This window comes from Papaver somniferum, unplaced genomic scaffold (genome assembly GCF_003573695.1).
Source record: "Papaver somniferum cultivar HN1 unplaced genomic scaffold, ASM357369v1 unplaced-scaffold_8, whole genome shotgun sequence".
In the NCBI taxonomy this organism is placed as follows: domain Eukaryota; kingdom Viridiplantae; phylum Streptophyta; class Magnoliopsida; order Ranunculales; family Papaveraceae; genus Papaver; species Papaver somniferum.
The window spans coordinates 756,664-771,172 of record NW_020650970.1 but is presented as its reverse complement, the minus strand read 5'-3'; the positions used below and the strand labels follow the sequence as shown (position 1 = coordinate 771,172).

At 35.3% G+C, this 14,509-nt stretch overlaps 1 long non-coding RNA gene across 1 annotated transcript; it reads left to right on the top strand.

Moving 5' to 3' along the window:
* The first annotated feature begins 10,631 nt into the window (after positions 1–10,631).
* LOC113344782 lies at positions 10,632–12,621 on the top strand. Its single transcript, XR_003357915.1, has 2 exons — positions 10,632–12,053; positions 12,141–12,621. It is a non-coding gene; the product is annotated as an uncharacterized LOC113344782 (long non-coding RNA).
* Positions 12,622–14,509: the final 1,888 nt, after the last annotated feature.

Sequence of the window (14,509 nt, the reverse complement as noted above, 5' to 3'; positions counted from 1 at the left end):
ACTGATCACTTTTGGAAAGCTAAAACTTCAGTAACAAAGCAACTTGCTTACACCAAAGCAAAATATATACAAACTTGAAGACTCAAATAAAAGTCTGTACAACCAAAATCTACACACAGAGTTTGCAACAAACAACAACTAAAGCTACATAAAACAAGGCCAGAAAACACTCTTGTTTTGGAGTCAAGGTGTTTCCAATGGAGACAACAACACTTACTCTTGTTTTTAGCTTAGTTTCTTTTGTCGAAGTTAGTGATCACTTCGTTGTGAGGTCTCTTCCTCGAACTTTCACTTCGGCCTTCATGAGTCTTGCTAGAATGATCCCCATAATCATCCCCAGCTGATGCCTTAAGTTGCGCCTTGAGTGGACAGCTTCTAGCGAAGTGTAAACGTTTTGCAAATGAAACATCCCTTATACTTCCGGTCTCATAAAGGGAATAGTTCATCTTATTTTGGCTCATCCTTACGCTTACTGCCTACAGAGTTTTCCTTCTTTTTGGCCTCACCTTTACAGCTTTGCACATCCTCAGTTGTTGTGCAACTGGTAAGCCCTCTTACCAGTTGAATAGCCATTTGGATACTCTGGATTTTGCGCTTCTTGAGTTCAGCAATCACACTCGAACTCGCGCCATCCAGGAATTGGAATATTTGATACTCTTCACTCATGCCACGTACTTCTTGCACCAATGCAAGGAAGTTTTCAGCATAGGCCTGTGGTGTACCCGTCATCTTTAGCCTATGCAAACTCTTCCTTGCGTACCAAGCACCATTGCTTGGCCAGAAATGACATCTCAGTCCATCTTTCATGTTTCCATGACATAGGATTGGCATAACAAGCATCTTCATCTTCTTGCAGCATAGTTCTCCACCAAACCTTTGCATCACCACCAAGGTAATTGCCTGTGAGAGTTACCTTTTGTCCTTCCCCAGTTCCATTCGCCTCAAAGTATGCCTCAACGTCATACAAGAAATTCTCAATTTCTCTAGCCTTTCTGGAACCTGCGTAAACTCTTGGCTTGGAGACTTGATTTGAGCTTTCTCCATGCATGTTTTCCCCTACAAACATGTTGTTACTGATTAACCCGCGAATGCTTGTCACTTCCTCAGACATTTTCTTCGCATGAGTTGTTAGTATGGTATTTATATCACTGAATTGCACTTTCAATTCAGTCATTTCAACATTGGTTTCACAATTTAACAAGGTAGCATGAGACACCTTGTCTTCAACATTGCCTACCCTTTCGTCAAATTCTTTAAACCAATCTGTAGTCCTTCCTTCAAGTAAATCTAGCCCTCCCTTATCTTCAGAAACAAGAGGATTTTAAAGTCCATCACATCCCATGTCTATAGTCAGATCACCAAAATCACCATACTCCTCAAGCTGATCAAACATGCCCGGTAGTTCTTTGTCGATCATTATGCCATTAGAACTCATTTCTAATGCAAAACTCTGAAAATAATGCGCTACTTACTTGCTCACAGAAAAATAGCTTAAGAGAGAAAGAAGCACCAACGTATTATCCAACAAATACACTCGAACTGTTTACCAAACACAGCTCTGATACCCGAACTGTCACACCTCCAAACACCCAAGATATTTTTCTGCGAAAGTGTAACCCGGAAGCACAGTGGTTCTGTGAATAAAGCTTCACCCAACTGTACTTCAGCGTTATAAGTTTGCACCTATGCAAACATCCAACTCTTCAGTTTATCAGCGGGAGTCTTTAGCCTTCTTTCTCTTTACTTAAACTCATCAAATGCACCCCATAATGCACTCAATTCATGCCATACTTTATCAACAACAATCATCCAACTAAGAACAGTCAGAACATCACACAATTACTTCATTTTATTGCATCAAAGGGAATAAATACAAAACTTTCCCACTTAGGGACTTACACAGACTTGTTCACCTTGAATCAAGCCTTAGCCTTACAAAAACTCTCATATTTTGAGTCTCTCACTCACATATGCAAGCCTGCCGAATTTTCCATGCCTTAGGACTATTTATACAACAGCTTTACTTGTCCAAAACGTGCACAACCGTTGCACACGCATGGGACAGCCATCTGTCTCATGGAGCAGTTCTGTAACCGCCAATACCTGTGCTAACTGGTCAGTTCTCTTCCAACTCGCGCCAATCATCGAACACCTGTTCTCTTTCAGTTAGGAACCGTCTCCCACGCTTATAAACTCCTTTTATAACCGTTCTTACTTATCTCGTGTGTTTGGCATGCTTGTGAAGCTCGTAACCAACTTGCAACCGTCACTTGAGTTGTATTGCACTACTGTCGCGCTTTATTGAATTCATCCTTGATTCTTTGCTCAGCCGCCTTGGCCCTTCCAATTTCTTGCTCTAAGCTAATTCACGGACCATCCTTGTTCTTTAATCATCAAGGCCAACACCTCAAACTCACTCTAGTTACTCATGCGTCATATATGCTTCACTTCGCCAATTTTGCTTGACAATAGCAATGCAACTCTTGCATTACTAGATTGTTTGCATTGTCTAAGCTTTGGACCTTCCTAGAACTAATGCATAGACTAATCCTTAGTCTATTATACCTTCTTGCAACATCCTTGAGTTTGATCCAACTCAATTCCACGGATATGCCTAAATGCCAACATCGCATGTTGCATGTTGCACCTTGCCACTTTTGGCTTTGTCTTTCCTTTCACTCAATGAAGCCTCATTTTGTTGGCCAATATGCTTCATTACTTAGCCAAATGTCTTTACAGTGTAGCACTACCTTTGTGCTTCACTGGCCCTGCAGGGTTATGCCATTCTTGGCACATGCCAGTATATCCAGTATACCGCTATTATGGCTTTGCATTGCGCCATCACGACTATACTGACTTGGCCTGCAACTCTGTAATGCATAATCATTATGCGTCACTTGCAGCCATGTCATAGCTGGTTATTGGTGATTTTAAGGTTATTATTTCAGCATCAGAAAAATTAGGAGGGAAAAGTCCTAATAAAAGGTCAATGATGGATTTTATTTCATGTTTGGATAATTGTGAACTTATGCAGGCTCCAAAAACTGGTTTATCTCATTCCTGGTCAAATTGTCAACATCGAAATAGAATAATATTGTGTAATTTGGACGGACCAGTGTTTCATCAATTATAGATACAAAAATATGAAGTTTGGGGATACAAGGTTGGTTTGAGAGTAGCCTATTATCATGCTCCATTACTGGGAGGTTGCGTACAAATTCCTAAACCTAAAAATATTCCTCTGAGGTTTCAAAAAATGTGGTTATCACATCCCAACTTTTTAGAAGCGGGTAATGATTATTGGTCTGAAGTTATAGATGGTGACCCATCTTTTGTATTTCAGCAAAAATTGAAGAAGTTGAAAAAGATTCTTAAAGAATGGAACTGGAGAGTATTTGGTAATGTTAATATTCATATCAAAGAAGCTAAAGCTAAAGTTAAAGTTCAAGAAACCATGGAAAACTATGATAATAATCCATTTGATGAAGTTGCTCTTAACAGTTTAGTTGATGCTCAAAATGAATTTAATTTAAAGGAAGTGCAACTTAGTACATTACTAAATAAAAAATCAAGAGTCAGATGGATTAAAGAAGGTGTTGCTAATACTGGATTCCTTCATATGCCAATCTTAGACAAGCAAAACATTATAGGTAAATTGGAAGACAAAAATGGGGAAAGATCATCTCAGACCAAGGGAAAATTGCAGAGGAATTGGTATCATATTCTAAACACAAATTTAAGTTTCATGAAATTGAAGTTGTTGAGTCTATTTTGAATGTTATCCCTGAAATTATTACAACAGTGGATCAAGAAATGTTTAAATCAACCGTATTTTGTATGGATCCAGACAGTGCACTTGGTCCTGATGGATTCTGAGGTTGGTTTTACAAAGCCAGTTGGCATATTATTAACAAAGAAGTTTTGCAAGCCATTCATTCTGCTGGAGAAGAAAATTCATTCCTAAGGGTTTGAACTATAATTTTTTGGTGAAGGTGCAAAGAATCCCAATCAATTCAGACCAATTGGTCTTAACAATGTCAGTTTTAAGATATTCATTAAAATAATTGCTACTAGAATGAGTAAACTGATGCACAAGTTAATTTCACCTCAACAAGTGGCTTATGTAAAGGGGTGATGCATACAAGAACAAATACTTGCTTCTGAAATGGTGAATGAAATGAAGAAGAAAAGAATGTGTGAAAATGTGGGACTTAAGCTTGATATATCTCAAGATTATGATTCTGTAAGTTGTAATTTCTTATTTCAGGTTCTAAAAAAATTTGGTTTCTCAGACAATTGGTGTGAGTGGTTACATATTTTATTTCAATCAGCCAAAATATCAGTTATTGTGAATGGAGGTCCTTGTGGTTTCTTATTTGTCGGGAGAGGTTTAATGCAGGGTGATCCCCTATCTCCAATTTTATTTGTGTTAATGGAAGAATCTCTAAGCAGAAGGCTCATTCAATCAGTTAATGAAGGACAAATCAAACTAATGGTATTAAGGAAAAGTATACACCCTACATACTTATTTTTTGCAAATGATGTATTCATTTTTTGTAATGAAGAAAAATAGAGTCTTATGACTCTTTTAAAGCTGTTAGAAGATTATCAAAGAAGCTCAGGTCAGATTATTAACAAAAATAAAAGCAAATTATTATAGATGGTACTTCTGATCAGAGAAAAGTTTTAATTACAAATATTATGTAAAGGAGATAAGTGATTTCCCTGATAAATACCTTGAAGTAATTCTTACATCTGGAAGAGCGAAGGTTACTATTGTATGGCCAATGGTGGAAATGATGCAGAAAAAGTTAGCTACATGGAAAGGAAAACTTTTGCCGTTTCAAGAAAGACTAGTTTTGGTTAAATCCGTGCTTTCCAATGTATAATATGGCAGTATATAAATGCCAACTTCAATAATCAAAATCTGTGAAAGGATTATAAGAAATTTTATTTGGTCCGGAGATAGTAAACAAGGAAGTACACTACATTTTCTTGGAGAAAAGTTTGTACCCCTTACAGTGAAGGGGGCTTGGGAATTGAAAGATTAGGGATTATAAACAAAGTTTTTCTCATAAAGATGATGTGGAAAATACATAACTCAGAAGATGACTTGGCTAAATTCTTCAATGTTAAATATCAGAACAAAAATGTGCAGTGGAGTACAAATTGGCAGCTATCTTCTGTGTGGTCAGGCCTAAAATGGGCTTGTGAATCACTTAAAGAATATATAAAGGTGGAATATATGTGATGGACAATGTATTTCTGTGTGGTTTGACACTTGGGTTGGAGATGGACCTTTAATTGAAAAAGTTGGATTTACACCATATGTAAACAACAATATTCTGTTAAAAGTTTCAGATATTTTTGTTGATGGTGTGTGGTCCTTACATGCAGACATTCAACAAATACTTCAATATACCATCATGTGAACAGTTGTAGGAGGTAAAGATGAATTATATGGATTGGAGATTTACATGGTTCATTCTCAATTCCCGCAACTATTAATAGACTCAGATTCAGGGAGAATACTCTGCATTGGCCCATGTACATCTGAAATTCTTTTATTCACCCTAGTGTGGATAGTAATGTATATAGGAAATTTTTGAGGGTGTCTATCTGGATAATTCAATAATGGTAAGTAAAGGATATGAAATTGTCTCTAGATGTTGCATTTGTGAGGAAACACAGGATAGTGTGAATCATCTGTTATGGGAATGCAGTTTTAGTACAATCATTTGGAGATGGATTTGCTCATTCTTTCAGTTTACTCTGCATAAATTTTTTGAAGATGTATTGAAGTGTTCTAAAAATAAGATCCCTTTAGTTAAGCAAGTTTGTCTTACTACAACCCGTATTATCCCAAAGGAATTGTGGTTCCAGAAAAATAAGAAGTTTTTTGAAGAGATCAAACCTAACTTACAATTTTTTAAGAGAAGAGTTATGAAATTAATACATGAAGGGGGTTTTGAGGATTAAAGGAAATAAATGGAATCCAAATTATGATCTTGAGGTCAGTGCAGTCTTTAACTTGGCTCTCAGGACTTCCAGATTTCAAAAAATCAAAAAATGCCAATGATTTCCTTCAGATCTTGGTTTTACAATGTTCTGGTGTGATGGATCTTCCTTAGGAAATCCTGGAGCTGCAGGATTTGGAGTTGTGGTCAGAGATTGTCAGGTACTTGGTACTGTCACCGGAGGTATAGGTATTACTTCAAATTATATGGCTGAGATATATGCAGTTGTGTGTGTCATGGAGCTGGCAATAATGTGGGAAAAACTGAATATTATAATTGTCTCTGACTCAAAAATAATAGTCAATGAATTTTCTTAAGGACAAGTACCATGGTTCATCAGAAGAAGGTGGAGAAATGCAATGTGTAAACTATCACAAATCAGATATTATCATTATTACAGGGAAGTAAATTTTTAGATGATGTATTTTTGTTTTTAAAGTTTCTAGTTCCTAAATTTGATGTAACTTTGATATTGATTTTAATAAAAATTCATGTGATTTAGCAAAAAAAAAAAAATATTACTGGTAAATTTTACGAATGCTTTCTTTCCACATATAGCTCTACTGAGGTCATGTGATATACTGCTGCATATACCTTACACAAAATCAAACTGCTCCAAATTGCCTTAGTGAGATTAATTTAGCTAGAGCATATATCTTGAGTATTCAGTGGCTTAATAAGCATGAAGAGAATATCTAAGGATTCATTTGACTACCATATATGCATTTGTGTAATGCATTCTGTTTCAACTATGGGTCATGGTTTCTAATGAATGATGCAAATGTAGATTACTGAATTACTGATTATCTTTGAAGAGAACAAATGCAGTGAACTTGGTTCTTGATCCTCCATTTTATTATTCATGTGATAGTGCTCTTGAATGGAATCGGCTGTGCAATGGGTTGTAGTTCATTAGTTGTCTTTTTAGAGCGGGAATAGAGGTTCAAATGTAATTCCATCCTTTAGATAATACGCTCGTACGAGCAACATACTTGATTTCAAGAAAGGAGAGGATATGGTGAAGAAATGTAGACACCCCAATTTTGCGTGGGCCGGAAAATATGCCGTGAAATCGTATCTGAAATCTTAATTATAAAAAGAAGCCTAAATTTGGTCCACCGTGCATTGATGCAAATAGGCTTACCCATCATTTTCATCCATTAAGTATGCACCCAATCATAGTGCCTTGTCCGTAGGTGGCAATAGGTCCGAGTACAAAACATTTTACAAGGACCCAATATGCGTCCATATGAGAGAGCAAGCCTTGAACTTAATTAGATTTCCACCAAACAGTGGCCACCGAGTCCACCCCGAGTCCACCCAAATGAGTTATCCACCCACTAGTGCCCAAAACCCCATAGGTTAGCCGTCCATCCCAAAATATGCAAAATGTCGACACTCTTCTTTTACTTTGCTCCCAAGACTTTCCATGTTACTGTGATCTTTGACTTCAATGAAATATAATTGTTTTCTTGGAAATGATAATGAGAATTTGAGAATAATATTTTCTAAATAAGTAATGGTATTTAGGTTATTGATTTGGACCTTTGGATTTGAGTCGTTTAATCCTAGGGTTGTAGTGAATGGGAAGGGGTTATAAATAGTTGGCTAATTCTTGTGTTTTGCGGAGGCAATCCGATGGAAAAATCAGTAAAGATTAGAAGGAAGAAATTCGGTAAAATTATAGTGAAAATAAAGAAAGGGCTAGAATTTGGAGATGGCAGTGTTAAAACTCTATCCCGAAAGCATATATTGGTCTGAGTATGAGCACGGTCTGGATACGATTTTGCGATGAAGCAGCATCATAGCGGGTAATCTCGTTTAATAATCTACGTAACATTTTATTCTTTTGTTACAGACGAAAACAGGTTAGTGTCGTGATCTTATATTATATAGTTTATCACTTGAAAAACATTCATTCATGTTTTGATTTCCTTACGGTTTATTATGGTTTTGTCTTATATCATCACATGATTAATGGCTTCATCTCTTTATGCTAACGTGTTTTTCATAAACGGATGTGTGCAATTAGTTGATATGTATTAGTTATCCAATAACAACCATACTGCATAGGAGAACTTGTGTAGCTCTCGCAATTACGGAGCTGCAGACTTTGATAGCTTTATTTTTGGCAGAAAAGGCTTAGATTGATCAGTACAACTCTCTGTTTTTGATTTTTCGTTTCATAACAATGATAATAATAGTTTCATCATAATCATAATAATAATAATTCTTGATAATAATAGTCTGGGTGATTGTTATAATTTTATTAGTCTCCGTCTTGGTAATTTTAATTATTTTTTTTAGAATTTAATTTAGCTAATTCAATCAGGGTATCCAAAATTTTGGTATTTTGCTGGTGATAATTGTACAAAATTATGCATTTATTTATTTTATATATTGTAATCCAAATCCTAGTATCCCAGTTATAAAGTAGAGGCCGATCTTCGAATTGGACGGGTTAGGTGCCTCACACCTTCCTAACCCGTATCTTGATTTCCGGACCTTTCTCTGTAAATTGGACCAGTGTTTTTTTTGGGTCTCAACTACCTAAATTGGGTGGCGGAATTCTTGTGTATTTTTCCATTTTAGATATTTAGAAATCTTAATCGATTTGAAAGGTATATGCAAGAAGTGAGTTACGTAGGTTGTTGATCAAATTTTTGCCAAGTCATGGTATCCCGTCCCTTTAGTAGCTTATGGTTATTCAAGAAACATAAACGGGACTTAGGGATCATCACAGTGAAAAGCTAACAAAATATTTCTTTAGAAATGATTTCACTGCCATCGGTATGGACAATTTGGCATAGGTGAGCTTAGATCCGTCAGACACATATGGAACTTTGTTTGGCTAACAACATTTTTTTTTGACGCGGGCCCCACTGCTCCATACCTTTGACTGATGTAGAACATCTACCTGTTTTCAATGTATCAACTGTCCCAGTTGATCCAATCGGTCTGTATCAACAATAACATTTGATCTCTTTATGTTGTATCAACTTTCACATTTGATCCCTTTACGCCGTATCAACTGTCACAGTTGATTCATTGCATCTATTTTGGTTTACTTGTTTATTAAGTCTAGAACTTCTTCTTTTAGAGTTTCTGTATTTCTTCTTTTAGAGTTTTACTATTTTTAGGTTCTTGCCATGCCTATATAAACAGGCTTATTACATACTTGTTAGATACAATATTATTATCAAAGATTATTCAAAACAACCCTTTCAAAGCTTTTTATCCTTCTCATCTCTAAACCCTATTGTTCTTTTGTTTTCTCATCATTTTCTTCTCTTCTCAACACCAGCAATCTTCGTATTGCTTTCTTCTCTTATCATACTACACTAGTTGGTATCATTCGACAGTAGATTAGATTTTCATCTTTTCTAATATCCTGTTTATCGCTTCCGCAACCCTTTTATCAAAAAAAAAAAAAAAAATCTCTATGGCTAGCAACGTTACTCAAGAAACTTTCAACGCGGCTATTACCAAGCTTACAGCTCTTATTACTGCAAGTACTACTAGTGTTTCTACAATTAATACTAATATTGTTGCGGTTTCAGATAATCTAACAAAGCTAGAGAAAACTTGCTTTAATCATTTTGAAAGTTCTGAAAAGAAGTTTGAGGATATTCATTTAATTTTAGACAAGTTTGCAACCACTTTTAAGATTGAACCCATTACATATTCAGCTGCACATTATGTGCTTAACGGGAATTGATCCTGGGGAGAGACGGATGAAAATCCACTGTGCTAGCCACAAGGTTCTCCATGGCTAACAACATGTAACACTGTTAAATTTGGAACATAAAATCTCCAATATATCTAACAATGCAATGAAATTAAGCAGATTTTAGGAAAAATACCGAGATTTACCTGCAGATTAAATTTAGCGCAAAATTTTAAGAATTGGGTTTAGGTAAAAATGGGAAGGCTGGTTTTCGCATTGAAACCAGATATTTTGTAAAAGCACTTTTCTGTTGTGTGTTATTTTGCTGTGTTGTGAGAAAAAAACAGTTAAGGGGTTTTTGTGTAACCAGATATTGCACAAAATATTTGTTGTGTGTTGCTGTGTTGTACTGTGAAACCAGATATTACAAATTTACCTTGATTCTTATGCTTAGTTTGGTATTGTTGCGGCTTTTATAAAATCACTTTTCTGTTGTGTGTTGTTGTGTTGTGCTGTGAGAAAAAAACAGTTAGACGTTTGGTAAAAAATTAAGGGGAATTTTGTATTTCCCCCTCAAAAAAGATGGCTATTTTGCATTACTCCTTTTTAAATCGTTAATAGGTGTAGGTGAAATCCCCTTTCGGTTAACTCTGCCGTGAACACCTGGTTAAATAAGCACCTGCAACTCACGTGTATGTTATAATAAAATAAATATAAATTCTGAAAATGTTAAATACCCTTTAGTGCAAAAAAAAAAAAGAAAAAAAAAGAGGTGTTGGTTTGTCTCCATCCTTTCATTCTTTAACAATGTGCCCACATGTTTCATGAATATCGCCACCACCGACGCCATTAACAACAACAAAGTCAGAATTTCTTCCATTTATTAATGAAACCTTCTGCCCCTACTAGCAGTAAGATGATTCAATTCAATTATAGAAAAATACCCTCCGATATCACTCTCGATAGCCAGTTTGTTTGGTATTATAAAAAGACGAAGGAAAACAACGACACAATCGCACGTGCAAAGTTAACTGATGTTCACGGCAGAGTTAACTGAAGGGGGTTTCACCAATTAATTATTTAAAAAGGGGGTAATGTAAAATAGCCGTCTTTTTTAGGAGGAAACATAAAAATCCCCAAAAATTAATTAAAATTAAAGCTGATTAAAAAAGTTATCAAAATATGTTTGGTAAAATATCAAATTCATTGTTGTAGCAAATGATAAAAACAGACGGATTATTTAGTTTTTGGTACTCAGGTTTTGACCCAAACCTGGATTTCGTCTAACATTTGTTCAGCCTTTACGTTTGGTTTAAAAACCAACATTGACCAGCGTTGTCTCAGTTAAATATTGACTTCCGTTTGGTAATTATTAATAAAATTAAATCAAATCTAATTACTACTCTAGTTTACTGTTATACCCTTTCAGTTTGCCAAAGTCTCTCTAACACCCTAAGATCATTTTCCACTTCATCTTCTTTCGCCACCACAATTCTGCAACACCCTTGAACCAAAATTTCAATTGAAAAAACATCTCCCTCAGATCCAAACAATTTCTCTTCTTCTCTGCATAATCCCATGAACAAATTTAACCCAAAACCCTATTGAAGAAGCAGCTACCCAAATCTTATCAATTTCTCTCTAAATCCAATCAATTCTTGTTCCTCTTTGCTTAACCCCGTGAACAGATTCAACTAAAAACCCAATCGAAGAAGCAGCTCCCCTAAAACCAATCAATCTCTCTAATTAGAAAACCCCTTTAATTATTTCCACCACCAAAATTACATTTCCCCCAATATTCGTTTCTAACCCTAGCTTACTGCCATCAAACCCAAACTCAAAATATTAATCATTCTGTCAAAACAGTAAAAGCAACACCTTCTTCTTCTCCGAATCCGATCAATTACAAGTAAGAAGAGAAAAAACCCTAAAAATAAAAAGAGTAATTCAAGGAGATGGTGATTAGAAGATTACAGAATTAAAGTGTTGTTGTCATGGATTCGATTGATATGGGTATGAATCTGATGAGAATTGAACGAGAAGAGATCTGGTGCTGATTCGAGTGATTCGGTACGGTGATAATAAGCTTTAACAGAGAAGAACATGGAGAAGATTTGGTTTGCAGTCAGGTGATCTGTGAAGAACAATTGGGTGCTGATGGAGTTTGTGTAGTAGCAGAGAATTTAGGCTATGGATAATGGATTGATGGGTGTTGTGTGTTGACTGAATTGGTGAACTTGAACTGAATTGAAGCAATTTTAGTGGATAAGCTACCGGTGATGATCTGAATGAGAGTATTCTGATGCTGTTGAAACTGAGACAAGAAGACCTATAAGATGGTGTTGCAGTTGTGTTGAAGCTGCAGTATGGTAGGAATTGATATCGTTGTGTGGTTCAGGTGGTGTTGGTTGGCTTGAGATGGTAGTAAAGTTAATCTTGTGTGTTTGAAATTGCAGGAACTGAAGTTGAGAGATGTAGAAGGTACAGCTGAGTAATGGGTCTGTTGTGAAGCTGCAGATGGTTTTGATGAGATAACGATGAGCTGGTGTTGTTGTTGTCACTGGTATGGAAATGATGTTGGTTTGCTGTAGTTGAACTGAAGTAGGCAGTGACTGAGGATAGAATTAAAGTTGTTGTGGAAGAAGATGGTGGACTGGAGCTAGTGGTTTGAGAAGTGGATACTGTAATGGGTTGGTTTAAGCGAGATAGAGGAAGCCTGTTAACTGGTGTTGGCTCTGCTAGGAATTTGCGGTTGCTGATAAAAGAATGAGACTGAAATTGGTGGTGATTTGAGTTGCAGTTGTAGTTTGAATGATGGTTTGGATAAAAGTTGCGGACGTACTACGGAGGGGACTAAAGTAGATTGTAAATCAGGACCCTTTGATCCAAGGGTAGACTTGTAAACTCAGATTATTTATTTTACAAATTTTATTAAAATCAGGTCAATAAAAGTCAGCGTTGGTCTTTAGACCAAATGCAAAGGCTGGACAAATGTTAGACCCAACCCAAGTTTAGGTCAAAATCTGAGTACCAAAAACCAAATAACTCAAAACAGACATATTTCTGGAAATAGATTTACTTAATTTTAGTATTAGGCAAAACAAACATATTAGGCTTAAAAATAATTAATTTTTTTAGTATTAAATATAAATATATATAATATTAAATTTACTGGACACTATTATTACGATTGTTAAAAAATTACTTTACTTAACCATTTTTTAATATATATATACATATATATATTTAATTTTCAAAAAAAAATCAAACTAAAATTAATTATTTATTTTTATTAGTGATAAATTTTTTTTACTATTTCTAACTTTTTAATTTTTTTTTATGGATAAAAAATTAAATATAATTGTTAGTTGGTAGCTGAGCAATAAACTGGGCATCAACTCCTTTTTGAATAGCAACACCCAAATAATAATATTTTTATGAAATTGTGATAAATTAAAAAAAATGGTATATAAACTAGTTTGAAAATAAAAATAATAATATTTAAAGAATAAAATATAAGAAACAAAAAAATTGATTCTTTCTTTTGTTGGAGTTATAAAAGCCAAACCTGTCGACAATGAATCACAACTGCTTCCAGTGACAAAAAGTATCAACTGGTTATGTTTTCATTTTTTTGTTGTTTAAATTTTGGGCTAGTAATACCATATACATCCTCTGACACATGGCTGGTGCTGATCCTTGGGAATATTTTGATGAAGACAAGCTGGCATCAGTGTTAGTCATCGAAGTTCAAGAGAGTTCCCAACAAACACATCCGTTATGGGTGACAAATGGAACCAAAATGACTACCAGAATAAATCGTTTGTAGTCGATCTTATCCCGTGCCCAATGGTAAAACAATCAAAGGGTTTTGTCTCTAACTCCCGTGGTGCTTCTTGTAGCCGACAAAAAATTGCTGGTCTTGCAGGAGAACGTCAAAATATAGACGATATAAAATGTAGAAGGAGATCAACGGAGGAGGAAGATGTATCTACACAAGTCATCCAGCAGTTAGCAAGGGATGAAACTCAAGGAGTTAAAGATATCCAATCCCAAAGTAACCCTTAATTTCTTGCACAACGATTTATGCAGAGGGAAGAACCCTCGGGGTTTGATAAAACCCACCCGTCAAAGAATAAGTCGACTAGTTGATAGTTGTTATGGTCGAGAACCACAGAGCTTATCTCGATGACTATATTTTGACGATAAAGTGATTCTTTACTTTGCTTTGGTTATCCATTTAGTTAATCATCGTATTCCTGATGAAAGTTGTTGATACATGAAAAATAATTTTCTTAAGGTCAAGAGGTCCCTAAAATAGAAACCTATTTTGAGGCATACTAGATTTTTTTGAGGCATACTAGATAATGCCAAAATAGGGTCACTAAATAAAAAACAACATCACTCCTCATCCACCATTTTTGATAATGGTATAACTACCCTTATATAATTAGTGTAAATGATTATGATTAGAATCGATTAATTATGAATTTTAAGGATTGATTAAACATTAAATTATTAGTGGTGAATTAGTAGAAAAATCAAATTTATGTGAGAGAGTTGGGATTTTTGAGAGGAAGAAGAAGAAGTGAAGAAAAAAAGCTTGGGTATTGACTTTTGAGATTTTAGTGATTAGAAGTGACCAAAATGTGTGATTCAAATCAGAGGTAAACTTCTATCGAGGTTTAATTTCCTTTAATAAGTTGAATCTGCCAAAAAATTGAATTTTTAAAACCCATATCTGCTGACCAGATGAACAGTTCGGCTCAAAAGTTATCAGCCGAACTTCACTCAGATACTGAATCATCCACTAGGTTCGGCTTGA